At 35.6% G+C, this 14,165-nt stretch overlaps 1 protein-coding gene across 1 annotated transcript in view; it reads left to right on the top strand.

The window, feature by feature from the left end:
• The first annotated feature begins 608 nt into the window (after positions 1-608).
• Positions 609-14,165, top strand: part of LOC138692563 (serine-rich adhesin for platelets-like) — a 46,325-nt gene continuing 32,768 nt past the window's right edge. Inside the window, exon 1 of the mRNA XM_069815538.1 lies at positions 609-808. The gene's annotated coding sequence lies outside the window, so the exon portion shown is untranslated. The remainder of the gene's footprint in view (positions 809-14,165) is intronic.

Below are 14,165 nucleotides of genomic sequence, written 5' to 3'. Positions count from 1 at the left end.
GTGTCCGGGGCCCAACACCGTAAGTTACCCAGCATTTGCTCATATTGGGTTGAGGGAAAACCCCGGAAAAAACCTCAACCAGGTAACTTGTTCCGACCGGGAATCGAACCCGGGCCACCTGGTTTCGCGGCTAGACGTGGACGTCTAGTATATAGGCCTACAGCTCAATACGTAGGGAATATGCATCCATAGATAGTTGCTAACCACTAGGATCGCTACTATCGCCCCATCACATACAATGCGAAATAGTACTCTCATCAACTCAAGCTTCGTGACTATATACTAGACTGTGGTGGAACGCAAGGAGTCTACAAAGCAAAGCTATCTAGCTCAGGAAAGCAAGCTCACCTGCAAAACCAACACGAGTAATAATTATGCGGAGGCTGACGGTGGACGGAAATAAAACACGGTTTATGACACCGATAAGCGTAGACTACTCACGTAAAACGATTGTTCTCATTTTAATTTCCATCATTATCAGATACCGTACCAGTACGTACTATGTTCGGAAATGAAAACTAACATCAGTTCTGCGGAAGTAATATGCAGTATTTACATCTCTTTTCTTTAAATGTAGTCGAGAGAATGGCCTTCGCGTCGCGCACAGTTCACGTACGCGTCTTAATATAATCATCTCTGGTTTTTAATATAATTTATCATTGTGGCAAACTGCTATTTACTAAAATGATATTGAAGTCTGAGGGTGATTTCATTACCGCGTATCATCTGTTCAGCTGGTGTTGAGCCGAAGAGGTACCAAGTGATCAAGATTTCTCCTGCAAGCAATAGTGAAACTACCGACGTGCAGGTATTTGTGTATTTAATCTTAACAAAATTATGTTATAAAATACAGTAGTGATACTTCATCATCGAGTTTGAATTTTACAGTTTTAAATGACAGTACTTACTAACATCTCGACTCTACCCATGGGAACAGTATTTGTTTATGAAATTATAATTATTCACACAACTAAATGTGAAAGGACGCCGACTTCTGTTGCATTCAAATAATTATAAAATACGATAATTTGGTCCAGGGAGCATCCGTTTTTGGTGCAAAGATAATTCGTTTGGCGTGTTTCTTAATTGAAATTAACCTTACTGGGTCGGTGTCTATTCCAAAATAGGCGGAAGTCCCTCAACGCTCGTTTAACCCTCATATATGTAATTTTAGGGGCCTATACATAATGTAAATTTAGTAATTTTGTATGTTTTTTTATGATAGTTTCTGTCGTAATTGGTGCGTCAGTTACATTGTTCAGCATTTGAAGGCCATATTTCTTGGAATAGGTATGTGAAATTAACTAGAAATGCATAAAGACTTTGGTTACCGTGACTTACGTTATAAACCGCCGTTATTTAAAAAACGAAGTGTAACCGTACCTATATTATACTTCCACATATGTCTTGAAGTCTAGAATCTGGTGGCCAATGTAGACTCAAATGTGGCACTTTTATTATTAGTCCTATGTCTAATACTGTTCAAGAACTACTAGTGTAATAATTTATTATTGAAAATAATGCTTATTACCTACCAGCATATTATTGTACCGGTAACAGACGATTTAAAATAGTAGCATTATGACTAATAGAAAATAAGTAGCCCATTTTCAAGTACCGTTTCCAATTTTCGTAATGTTGATAATAGGCCTAGTTAATTATAGAATAATAATTAATACAATTAGACTTATGTTTAATAATATATCATAGGCTACAATTTGCAGCACCAGTTTCGCAGCATCTATGACTTTCTCAAGATGCTATTTGTCAGTTAAGATCATTTTCTCTTAAAATAATGTGTTTCTTTTTGCTATGGTTTTAGAGTAAAAAAAAAAAACAAGTTAAATTGGCATTCAAAGGAACTTTTTCTAAATGTTTTCATATTAGGAATAATAATCACAAAGTTTTAAAATATTAATTTCATAAAAAATCAAAACCAGTAGGCCTACTTATAGATAATTACTTTACCTCGGTTTATATCGAGTGATAACGTATGAAAAATAGGTTGTTCAGTGACCTGTCCGAAGACAGGTCTGAACCTCACAAGTGATACCAACAAGGCAACACTTAATTTGACACTTATGAGCGAACTAGGGCAGTAGGTAATGGAGTAGGGTGACCAGCCCCTTTCCCCCTCCATTACATAGGCTTACATCGCCGACTAGCTACATATTACACTAGTCAGACTTCAGATACATGTTATGGTTAAGTACTTCGTGTTCGCGGAATGTTGTAAGGAATGATGATTTTCTGAACACAACAAAGAACATCTGATATTCTTTGTTGTGTTCAGAAAATCACCTTCCCTTACAATATTTACCGAACTGCAAGCGTCAACAATAGTGCGGGAACTGATTTGTCTTATTTTGAAAATTCTTCTAGGCCTATTAGTTTGTGAACTCGATTTCACAATATAATAGACTCTAACAGTAATAATATTATAATAACATAAGTAAATTGTACATAGGCTTACAGTAAGAGGATAAATCTTAACTGCTCTTGAAATTAATGTTGTTGGATAACATTAGTACTTCCTGTCCGAAGATTGTAAATTCCATTGTTATTTTCATGCGTGCAAGAACGACCTAAGCAGGGACCGCTAAAGTTTACCATTGCCTTACGGGCAATACCATTGCCATGTTACGTTACTACTATATATAAGACAATCATTAATCTGAGTGATTTTGACCTCATGGCGCCAGTGTTGTGTTTAGATGGAAATTGCAGGAGCAAAGACGTGAGGAAAAATTAAACAAGCACAGTTGCACGATAGAAACATAGTAGCCTACATAGATCACAGTCTAGTATATACAGTCACGAAGCTCAATACGTAGTAAATATGCATCCATAGTTGCTAACCACTAGGATCGCTAATATCGCCTCAGTACAGACAATGCGAAATAGTACCGGCACATTCTATTGTTCCTAGCACCCTCACAACTCAAGCTTCGTAACTGTATATAACCAAATATAACTTACTAGACCGTGATCAATGTGTCCAACCGTAGCGAATTTGTAATCTTAGTTAGACGTACCCGGTATCGGCTATAAACTGGAAGCTCCAAACATTTAGAGGACTTTTTTTTAATTCATGCTACAAGTTTAATTCTTGCACTTTTTTTCCTCCTGAAATCTGCAATATTAACTTAAAAAATAGTATCTATAGACTATTCTGTAACTTCCATGATTCCTAAGAGATGTCGGCAATATTTTAAATCCCCAATATAACTTAATTATTGAAAGTTCAATCCTTGTCCAACGGTTACAAACGCAATTGACAATAATAGATCAAATCAGTGCCAATCTCCGATTGTCTTGGGTAGAATGCGGAAATTTTGAATCAGTTTCAAATCATTAAGTGATTTAATTATCAATTTTGTTGCGAGTTGAATCAATGAGTGTTGGTAAAATTTGGGCGCGCTTCCGTACAGGGGCAGTGGCATTAGAGCCCAGTTTATGTGTGTGTATTAATCGAAAATTAGGGGCTAGAAATATTGAGAATAGGACGTATGTTTATATGACATTTTTTTCGATTAATACACACACACACACACATATACAGTGACGTCGCCAGGATCAGAACAAGGGGGGTGCGTATGGGGTGCGAGCTGTAAAAATGTGGTACATAAAAAATCCAAAATGTTCTCTCATGCACTTGAACACATAATACACATCTGTTTACTATTATTATTATTATTATTATTATTATTATTTTTATTATTATTAATATTACTAGCCGTACCCGTGTGCTCCGCTGCACCCGTTAGAAATAAATATAAAGTAATTACATAATTAAAATAGGACATTTGATCCAGGGAACATTCGTGTTTGATAGAAGGATAAATCGTTTAATATGTTACTTAATTTAAATTGCATCCAAATAATTAAAATGCAATCATTTTGGTCCAGAGACACTCATTTCGTGCAATGACAATTCCTTTAACATGTTTCTTAATTTTTACTACATGCAACCATAGTTTAATGAAGATTGACATCATTTAGATTTAATGTGTACATTTTATTTTACTTCTTATAGGTTTCCATTGAATTATGGTAATAACTTAATTTTAACCCTTGTTTTCTACGTATTCAGTAAATGGCGCTTGGCCCAGTATGGTTCTGAACCCTTCAAATAACTTAAATTATATTACATATTATACTATATTAGATATATTATATTATATTATATTATATTATATTATATTATATTATATTATATCAGAAGTTACGGTAATAACATTACAGCATTATGTCCATCTAGAGAAACTACACTTTCCAATGGTAAAATAATAATTAATTATACAAATCGGTTAATTTAGCTTCCGATATCACTTCATGCAAACACAGAAACATTCTCTGTAGGCTATCTTTCATAACTTTCGATTGTTGCTGTCCAAGGCCCCTTATAGACGAAGTCATTTGTTTTTTAATTCATTACACGGCCTTAGATGGCAGTTATTTTAATTTTAAAACTCATTTATCTCATTAAATATCAGTCCTATCAAAATTTTTCATGGAATAAAACTTATCGGAAATTATTTTTAAAGAAACATTTGTTATGTAACATTTTTCACAAAAATCAATAATAAGCGAGATATTTCGATTTATTTAATTCAGGCCCCCTTATAACCCCCCCTTTTAAGTAATGTATTTTGAATGCCATATAGCCTAAAATCTAAGTTACAACGAACTTAATTTATATTCCAATTTTCATCGAAATCCGTTCAGCCATTATCGCGTGAAGTAACAAACATACAGACAGACATACAAACAAAAATTTCAAAAAAGCGATTTTCGGTTTCAGGGTGGTTAATTATATATGTTAGGACCAATTATTTTTGGAAAATCAAAAATTACCAGAAAAATTTCGGCTACAGATTTATTATTAGTATAGATTATTATTATTATTATTATTATTATTATTATTATTATTATTATTATTATTATTATTATTATTATTATTATTATTATTATTATTATTATACAAAGTGAAGTGGCGTCCAATAAGTTAGCCTAGCTGGTCTAAAACCTAAAAAGCGTTCATGAATTTTATCATTCAGTAAAAACGAACGATGACAGATAACTGTTCAGTTTTACTTATATCTTTAGTTTCGTCTACCATAAATAACACTGTTTATTTGTTTGCTCACAACTTCAAGAGCAACATAAGCAATGACATTTAAGATTTCATTCTGAATTGATGGATGAGTATACTTAACATTTTTTTTGGCCTTTCTTTTAGTTTGTTTTGTACAATGGGATTGTTTTTAGTTATTAGCTGTAGTAACTCTAAGAAATTTCCGCGGTTTTCATTATCTTGGGTTTCATTGTTGCCTCTCTGAGCGATACCTTGTATAGCGGTAAACCTGAGGATTTCTATTATTTGTCCAACATACATACGATTTTCTCGCACCTTAATTGAGTATGCTTAGTTTATCAAGGTCCCAACTGATGTTTGTGGATCTCTTATTTTGATGCGTCGGTATTCTTACCATGCAGCACAACTTTTCTTATGTGATTCAACATTTTCATGTTTTTTATCTTTGTGTCGGCGGATAGTGCTTTTTTTTTTCAGCTTTTTTTTCCGCCCTTCGTTGTTAGAGACGAACAACGACCACTCTCAGTCGAAAAATCGGCACGCGAAACAAAATGCAGCATCTTGGGGAACACTATTCTCCAGCCAGGGGAAAGTTTTAAACCATTCATACTGGAAACTTTTCTCCTGGGTCCCAAATGTTCTTTTCGGATATTCATTTAACACGAAATGTTAAGAATAGTTGGAAACTGATTCAGCTATATCGAGAGGGAAGCCCTTTTCACTCATTAAGCGCGAGTACATTATACTCTATCGCTTTCACTTCACTTTCAAATTCTTTTGTAACATATTCATCTTCACTTACTTTTCTTTGTTTCTGCGTACTTTTTTAAAAGAAGTCCGAAATATTACGTTTTTGCCCGGTAGATATTATAACAGACTGTAGAATTTGCCTTTTTACAACCAAATCACTTAAATCTTATAATTATGAACAAAATATTATTTAAACTCGTAGTCCACACCTGTGGAGTAACGGTTAGCGTGTCTGGCCGCGAAACCAGGTGGCCCGGGTTTGTTTCCCGGTTGGGGCAAGTTACCTAGTTGAGGTTTTTTCCGGGGTTTTCCCTCAACCCAATATGAGCAAATGCTGGGTAACTCTCGGTGTTGGACCCCGGATTCATTTCACCAGCATTATCACCTTCATCTCATTCAGACGCTAAATAACCTAGATGTTGATAAAGCGTCGTAAAATAACCTACTAAAAGAAAGAAAGTAACTCGTAAGAACACACTCACTATGTTAGAAGTCAACTACTATATACTGCATTGTCGCATTGATGGAAGATTTCCTCATAGGTACATTATTGTCATGATACGCGCTCAGTTCGTAACACAGCTAATATGACGTCATATGAAAATTCAAATTCATTTAATCTTCCTGAAACTTCACATACAGTCTTGTTGTTCTGCGTAGATTATAGTCATGTTAATTTCATTTAACAAAAATGTTAACTATATTGAAAAATAATAATTAATATAACGTATAGGTTTACCAATAATGAGTCTGACATTCGGGAACGTTCATTGTCGAGTCGACTGTATTGCACCGATACATATTAATGCTAACTGCGTTCAAGCAGATGTAATGCTATAGTGATTGAATAAAAACAAGATTAACGTTGATTTGAGTTTAACTGTGAATCGTGTAAAATGTCAAATGTTATGTAGTTTGAATAATAATGGCTACTTTTTATTTCTCGCGTTTAATGAATTTTTTTTTTACATACTTACAGCAATATGTTCGTTTTTGTTCTTCAAAATAACATGCTTAGTATTTTTTTAATAAATTGCCCAAATCAGGGCTTTAAATAACCTTTGGGGTGCGGAAAGGGGTGCTCCGATTTTTACGGGGTGCTTGCGCACCCTTTCGCACCCCCTTAGCGACGTCCCTGCACATATATCTAAACTGGGCTCTAACCTTTGAGAAATGCCACTGCCCCTGTACTGAAGCGCGCCCCAGCATTTTCTGCCTTCCTCTTCGTCTCCACATATGATCCCTTATATCTTACTGTCGTCTATCACCTGATATGGGACACACTCACGGACAGAAGAACGCGAATTCGATTATGCGCACTGTTCAAAACATACAGAGGTGAGCCTGCCTGGAGAGAAATAAAAAATAGGTTGCAACCGCCAAATTACTCTTCAAGGAACGACCACTCATATAAATTGAGGGAAAGAAGACAGAGGACGGACACTGGAAAGTTTTTTCTCAATCGTACTATCAGGGACTGGAATGCTTTACCTGCAGACTTACTAAAGGCTTTACCAACAACCAAAAATGTATTTAAAAATAGGCTTAAGGACTTTACTAATAGACGGTAATTATACACAGTATGTAAAGGATGTAAATGATATTTTGTTATTGAAGTGTTGTATCAGTGAAGAATTATGTTGTGTCAGTGAAGTGTGTTGTGTCAGTGAAACGTGTTCCTGTCAGGGAAGCTTTATAGTTTATAGTGACAGTGAAATGTTTTTGAAGTGTTAGTGAAATCAGGATAGAATGAGTGAAATGTGTCGTAGTTCCAGTGCAGTGAGTGAGTTGACAGCGAAATGAGTGTAATGTGGAAAGGTACTTGTGCAGATATGGACATATCATACTCGTGGGTTTTAGTTCGAACTTAGATTTAAGATACAAATTAGATTTATTTTAAATGTTATTTTAAGTGATCGTGCTTAATTTAATTTAGGATATTCCCTATTATTATTATTATTATTATTATTATTATTATTATTATTATAAATTATCGTTAGTATTAATTATTTGTATTAATTATTGGTATTATTATTAACTGTATTTTTAATTAATTAGTTTATTATTGTCATTATTGAGTGTAATTAGTTACCACTGCCACGGGTATATACCCATTGCAGTGTGAATAAATACATACATACATATCTTCTTCTGTCCCGAACTCTTCTCCCGTTCACCATTCCTTCCAGTGCATCCTTCAGAAGGCAATTTCTTCTCAATCAATTCCTTTTCCTCTTCCTGAGCATTCTTTCTTCACCCACTCTTTCCAACACAGCTTCGTTTCTTATTCTGTCTGTCCACTTCACACGCTCTAGCCTTCTCCATATCCACATTTAAAATGCTTCTAGTCGCTTCTCTTCACTTCGTCGTAATGTCCATGTTTCTGCCCCCATACAATGCTACACTCTACACAAATGCTTCACTAGTGTACTGTATACAAATTTAATTCAGAAATAATCTGAATGTTGTTGTTTAGTCATCTGTCCGAAGACAGTTTTGAACCTAATAAGTTACCAATAAGACATTAGTCAGGGGTTCTTAAGCACTAAATAGGATATGAAGTTATGTTGTTACTGGACCATACACAGCGAAATCGCAAGCAACAAACAACCCCGTCCCCTTGCACAGTCTGTTGACGTTTGTAATGAAAAGTTGTGCTGCTGCCCTGGAGTCTAGGTTCTTCCTTGTCTCGTACTCTAGTGACAGAGGAAATTTTGAGTGTATAAACAGCAGTGGCGTAGCGTCAATGTAAGCTAAAAAGCTCAGCTTCCCCAGTTAATAATAATTTCATAATAAACCTGCAGTTTATGGACAAAATTATTTATTAATTTTAATAGAATTTATATCTACGCGTTAAATATTGTGATGCGGCAGGTCAGGATGATTTGTGATGCAGCAGTAAACAAGAAGCCTGCACACACCAGCTTCCAAGCAGACTGGTTTCTTTCACTCATTCTTCTGTGTAACCCACCCCGCAGATTTTCCATCCCTTTCTAACTAAACTACCCTGGTCGCAAGGCTCGCAAGAAGCTAGCTTTGACATTGAAAATAAGTAGTTTCCGAGTTATCCCTTTTCGTCAGTTGTGTTCAGTTGAAGTGTTAGTATGCATTGTGGCTGATATAATAAATAATGAGTGAAATAACAGTTCCTGACACCAATTTACTTGAATTTTTTAGGACAATTCTATTATCAAGACTGACTTACGAACAAAAGTGTGATCTAAAAAGCAAATGACCGACTCCCTTGCTGTCAATGAAGGACACATTCAAAATACAGACGCATACTTACGTAATGATACTAATACTGTATTTATTGACCGTTAATATTGTGATTTATCTAAGTATGACAGGGAGTGAGCGAATGTTACACGTATACATGTCTATTTGTTAGAGATATGTGTAAACCATGAAATCATATTTTACTACGTACCATTTGAGGTCATGTCTTATTGGTGTTACGAGGTTCCAACCGATCTTCGACTGCTGACTTGACATTGACTACTATTTATTTTAAGACTATATTTTTGTAATACGTTTTCTCATATTGCATGAAAGACAACTTGAGTTAGCTTCCCCTGCTCAAAATTTCGTGCTACGCCACTGATAAACAGAGTTACAAATCAAAATATAAAACAATAGTAATTATTTCTCTATTAAAGGAGATGTGGTAGAATGCAAACTGTGTAATTCAGAAATAAGAGGGAACAAAAAATGTTACACTGAACAGCATTGCCGTGGTAAAACACATCGTCAACAAATTCAGTTGTTGGGTTCGAATGGGAGGGAATAATGCCCTCTACTGCACATATATCCAAGTACACAATCCGAATTGTTTGCAGACTTATCCCACATGATGGTACGGGCTGATATCCTATTAAATAAATTACAAAAATCCGTTTTAAAAGTTTAATGGAAAAATATACAAAAAGGAGCTTGCCAAGTGAAATGGACAATATGGAAGGAGTATTAGTCTTCTCTGCAAAGAACCGCGAATGCAATCGAGCAATCCTGGATCATTCTTCATTTGCTGGAAGGCATCTACAGGGACATCATTTTATTTTTACTTCAATTTTTATTGTACCTGAGTTTTTGAATGTACTTCACTCCCACCCCTTGTACTAAGGAAGTTCCCACTCCACACAGAACCAAGACCGCAGATAGTAAGCAGTACTGAGTTACTGAGTATAGTACGTTCCAGAAATATGTTCGCGTTTTCCAGTGACGAAAGAGCTTTCAATATTGAATCATATTTTCGCACAGGTACTGTCCGTTTGCCTACATCGCATCCCGATTTCCCCCACCTGCTTCTGCTCGCCCCTCTGTAAAAGCTGGGCTGTCTTAGCTCTTTTCTGAAAACATTAATTTCTCTTAGGAATTGGACGTTTACGTAATATTATACAGCTGTTTAATTTAACTTAAATGAAAGGGCCTCGTTAAGTAATTAACTGTCACGTGATTTCCTCCCTTTCTACAATCCTGCGGCATAACCACTTGGACGGACAGTAGAGAGCATGTCTGAGTAATTTTATATTTTCGGGTCGGGCAGAAGTGAAGATTGAATTCACAGTACGTAGAGTAGGTACAGGATTATTTCAACATGAGTTACTAGTACGAAGGACGAAACTGGCAATTGGAATTAGATGCAATAGTCTATAGTGCGATAATATGCACAAAAGAACTGAAGCCTGTATCGAAATGAACGGCCACCATTTTCAAAATTGTTTTTAAATATTCATATTATGATTATTTTTCAATTTAACTTCTTTCTCTATATTGTACGCTAATGTGCTGTAGACAGTATAATATACACTGCATAATGAATACGTTTGCATGGATAACTCACTTCGTGAGTAAAAACACTTATTCTTAATACAGTACTGTACTTTGATTAAAGAAAAACCTAATGAAAATTATCAAACTCAAAATCGCGATATTTCCTAGTTTACGTAAATGGATGTACTACTTTTCTTCCTTCCTATACCTAGTAGAGTGATTTGTGTTTTACGCCAGTATCATCGAACTCCAGTCTTGGAGGGGGGAGCAAGCGGTGTTTCCGGTTCTCTAAAGGTATAGACAGGTTAATATTAAAAATGTTAGTAAAAATAAAATGATGTCCCTGTACAATTCGATGTTGCAGTTCTTCAGGTGTAGTGATGTCTGTTGTAAACCAGGCTTTTTGCATAACCCCATACACAAAAATCCAAAGGATTTAAATCCGGTGATCTAGGTACAAGCCCTCCTCTACCTATCCACCGTTCATCATATCGTCTTTTTAGAAATCGTCTCAAAGTTGGAAAGAAATGGGATGGGGAGAGTACAGCATTCGTACGAAGCATCAATTTTGAAACACCCTGTGTACAGATTTCAACATTCGGGAAAAATTGAACTTGCTTGGTTTTTAAAAGTAAGCCAACGATGTAAGCCTCCGTATGCACATAGGCGCCTACACAACACACGACAAACCATTTGTGGACAGCTTTTGCTTTTTTCGTCTTGAAACTCTGTCGTCCTGATTTCATTTTTCGCGTCGACCCAATGTAATTCGATCGCAAAACTTTCTTCAACTTTTTCCTGTTGTTTAAGAACATTGAAAGAGTCAAAGCACTGATTCCATACGTTCTCCTATTTCCCTTTTTTTATAGGTACCACATACACTGTATTCACTTCACTTGCCTGTTCTTTCTCACGCATGAATCGATCGATATATATACGGCAAGCATTGGTGTAGACCTACCTGTATATACCAGAAATAGTCGACTTGAATATAAAGGCTAAGCTAAAAAGTAGAGTCGCCAACTAGGTACACGTGACCACAGTAGTCGGTCGTCTTAAGTTCGAAGGTAACGGTAACACAGTGACATTGGGTGCAAAAAACTAAAAGCTAGTCATAAGACTGAAGTCTCCATGGAGTGATTGGGTTTCAGCGTGAGGATATTCAATTTTTTTTATTTGATTATTTAACGACGCTGCATCAACTACTAGATTATTTAGCGTCGATGCGATTTGTGATAGCGAGATGATATTTGGTAAATTGAGGCCGAGGATCGCCATAGATTACCTGAGATTCGCCTTACGGTTGGGGAAAACCTCGGAAAAAATCCAAGTAGGTAATCAGTCAAAACGGGAATCGAACTCACGCCCGAGCGCAACTCCGGAACTACGCCGATGGCTTATTATAGACTTTCTTATAACAAAAATTGTTATAACTAAATTAATACTTCTTCCTTCATCGGAATCACATTTTTTACATGAGCTAATCTGTATCTGGTAAATTCTTTATACTGAATTTAGTTGTAAAGGAATTCTTTTTGCATTACAAGTATTGGAAAATGGGGACCAATATAAAAATTCACAAAAAAAAAAACAAAAACAAAACAAAAAAAAAACAAAGAAGTCACTTTGGCGTTCGTTATAACGACATTTTACTGTATTACGTTTACGAAGTCTGTATCTATTTACGATTGTGTTGGTCATTTATTATTATTATTATTATTATTATTATTATTATTATTATTATTATTATTATTATTTAAGATTGAAAGCGCGTCTAGCCGCGAAACCAGGTGGCCCGGGTTCGATTCCCGGTCGGGGCAAGTTGCCTGGTTGAGGTTTTTTCCGGGGTTTTCCCTCAACCCAATATGAGCAAATGCTGGGTAACTTTCGGTGTTGGACCCCGGACTCATTTCACCAGCACTATCACCTTGATCTCATTCAGATGCTAAGTAACCTAAGCTGTTGATAAAGCGTCGTAAAATAACCTACTAAAATAAATAAATAATAAAAAAAATTAAGACTGAAGACGATATCAGATGATAGACAAGATTAGGCCTAAGATGCATGGAGCGTATGTGGAGACAAGGAGGAAGGCAGAAAAATAGGAAAGATTGGAGGATGCTAGGTTTGCAGTGAAATACCTGTCCTTGGGTAGAAAACTTCTTCAGACATTAACAAATTTTTGTCCATGTGGTGAGCACGGCGCAGAGAAGCCATATATTACATCATTGTAATAATTTTTTTTTTCTACATTATGGTGCCCACCCAGCATCGTGATGCACTTGGGAAGCTGCGATAGGTCGCGAAATCAGGTTGCAAAAGCCAGCTATAACAGCTGGGGGGATCATCGTGCTAACCACACGATACCTCCATTCTGGTTGAATGATAGTCCACCTCTGCTTCGGCATGTGAACGTGAGGCCAGCAGCTGGCTGGTTGGTCTGGGTCCTTCAAGGGCTGTGTACAACGCATTATTATTATTATTATTATTATTATTATTATTATTATTATTATTATTATTATTACATTTTTTGCAATATGTAATAGTTCAGCTTTTGTGACCAGTCTAAACTTGGGAATTGCAAGTGAAAGTCGGTTTCGGAATGTTTAGTAATAGCAATGTGTAATAAGGACCGTTTTTGCAAAACTTGCTAACTGCAAAATTTGCAAAATTGAGATTTTGTTGGATTCGTTAACATAAGGCAGGCCTCTACATGATGTTCAAAGCGTCTTAGTAAAATTGGGTTATTTCTCTTCATTGTAGCGTGTCAAAGTGTGATCGTTTTTTCAAAACTTGCTTTCTCCTATAAGTGAGACTTACAGCAAAACTTGCTTACTATGGTGTTTTGTCTCTCCTGTACAATTTAGTTTTTTCAGTTAGCAAGTTTTGCAAAAACGGTCCTTATATTTAGCATTGCACATGCTTTAGATTTTCTACCCCAGAGATTGTCATAGGAAGTGTAAATATTTCTCTTAAGGGAAAAGGACGATATTTTTTGGTAAAAAATGAGTAAATTAAAAAAAAAATCTTTAAAATACTCTGTGATAATTGTGGAATGCATTGCATAACATTTTGTGGGTATTTATGCCCTTATCGGATGTTGAGATGCCATTTTTAAACTTCCTGCGAGGACGGTATTTTATGGTGAAAAATGAGTAAAATTTCAGAAATTTTTTTTTATTTAAAAAACTCTGTGATATGTGTGGAATGCATTGCATAACATTTTGTGGGTATTTGTGCCCTTATCGGATGTTGAGACGCCATTTTTAAACTTCCTGCGAGGACGGTATTTTATGGTGAAAAATGAATAAAGTTAAAAAAAAAAATTTTTTTAAATACTCTGTGATATGTGTGGAATGCATTGCATAACATTTTGTGGGTATTTGTGGCGTTATCGGATGTTGAGACGCCATTTGTATACATTATACATTTGTAAACTTCCTGCACTATGGATTTGTAAATCACAGGCCCCCTTTTATTGTTGTTTCCAGTAACTTAATTTTTTTGCTACATTGCCAGACAAAAATGTATATAATTTCTGAGC

The sequence above is a fragment of the Periplaneta americana genome, chromosome 17 (genome assembly GCF_040183065.1).
Source record: "Periplaneta americana isolate PAMFEO1 chromosome 17, P.americana_PAMFEO1_priV1, whole genome shotgun sequence".
Lineage (NCBI taxonomy): Eukaryota > Metazoa > Arthropoda > Insecta > Blattodea > Blattidae > Periplaneta > Periplaneta americana.
This window is presented reverse-complemented; position numbering and strand designations above follow the sequence as displayed.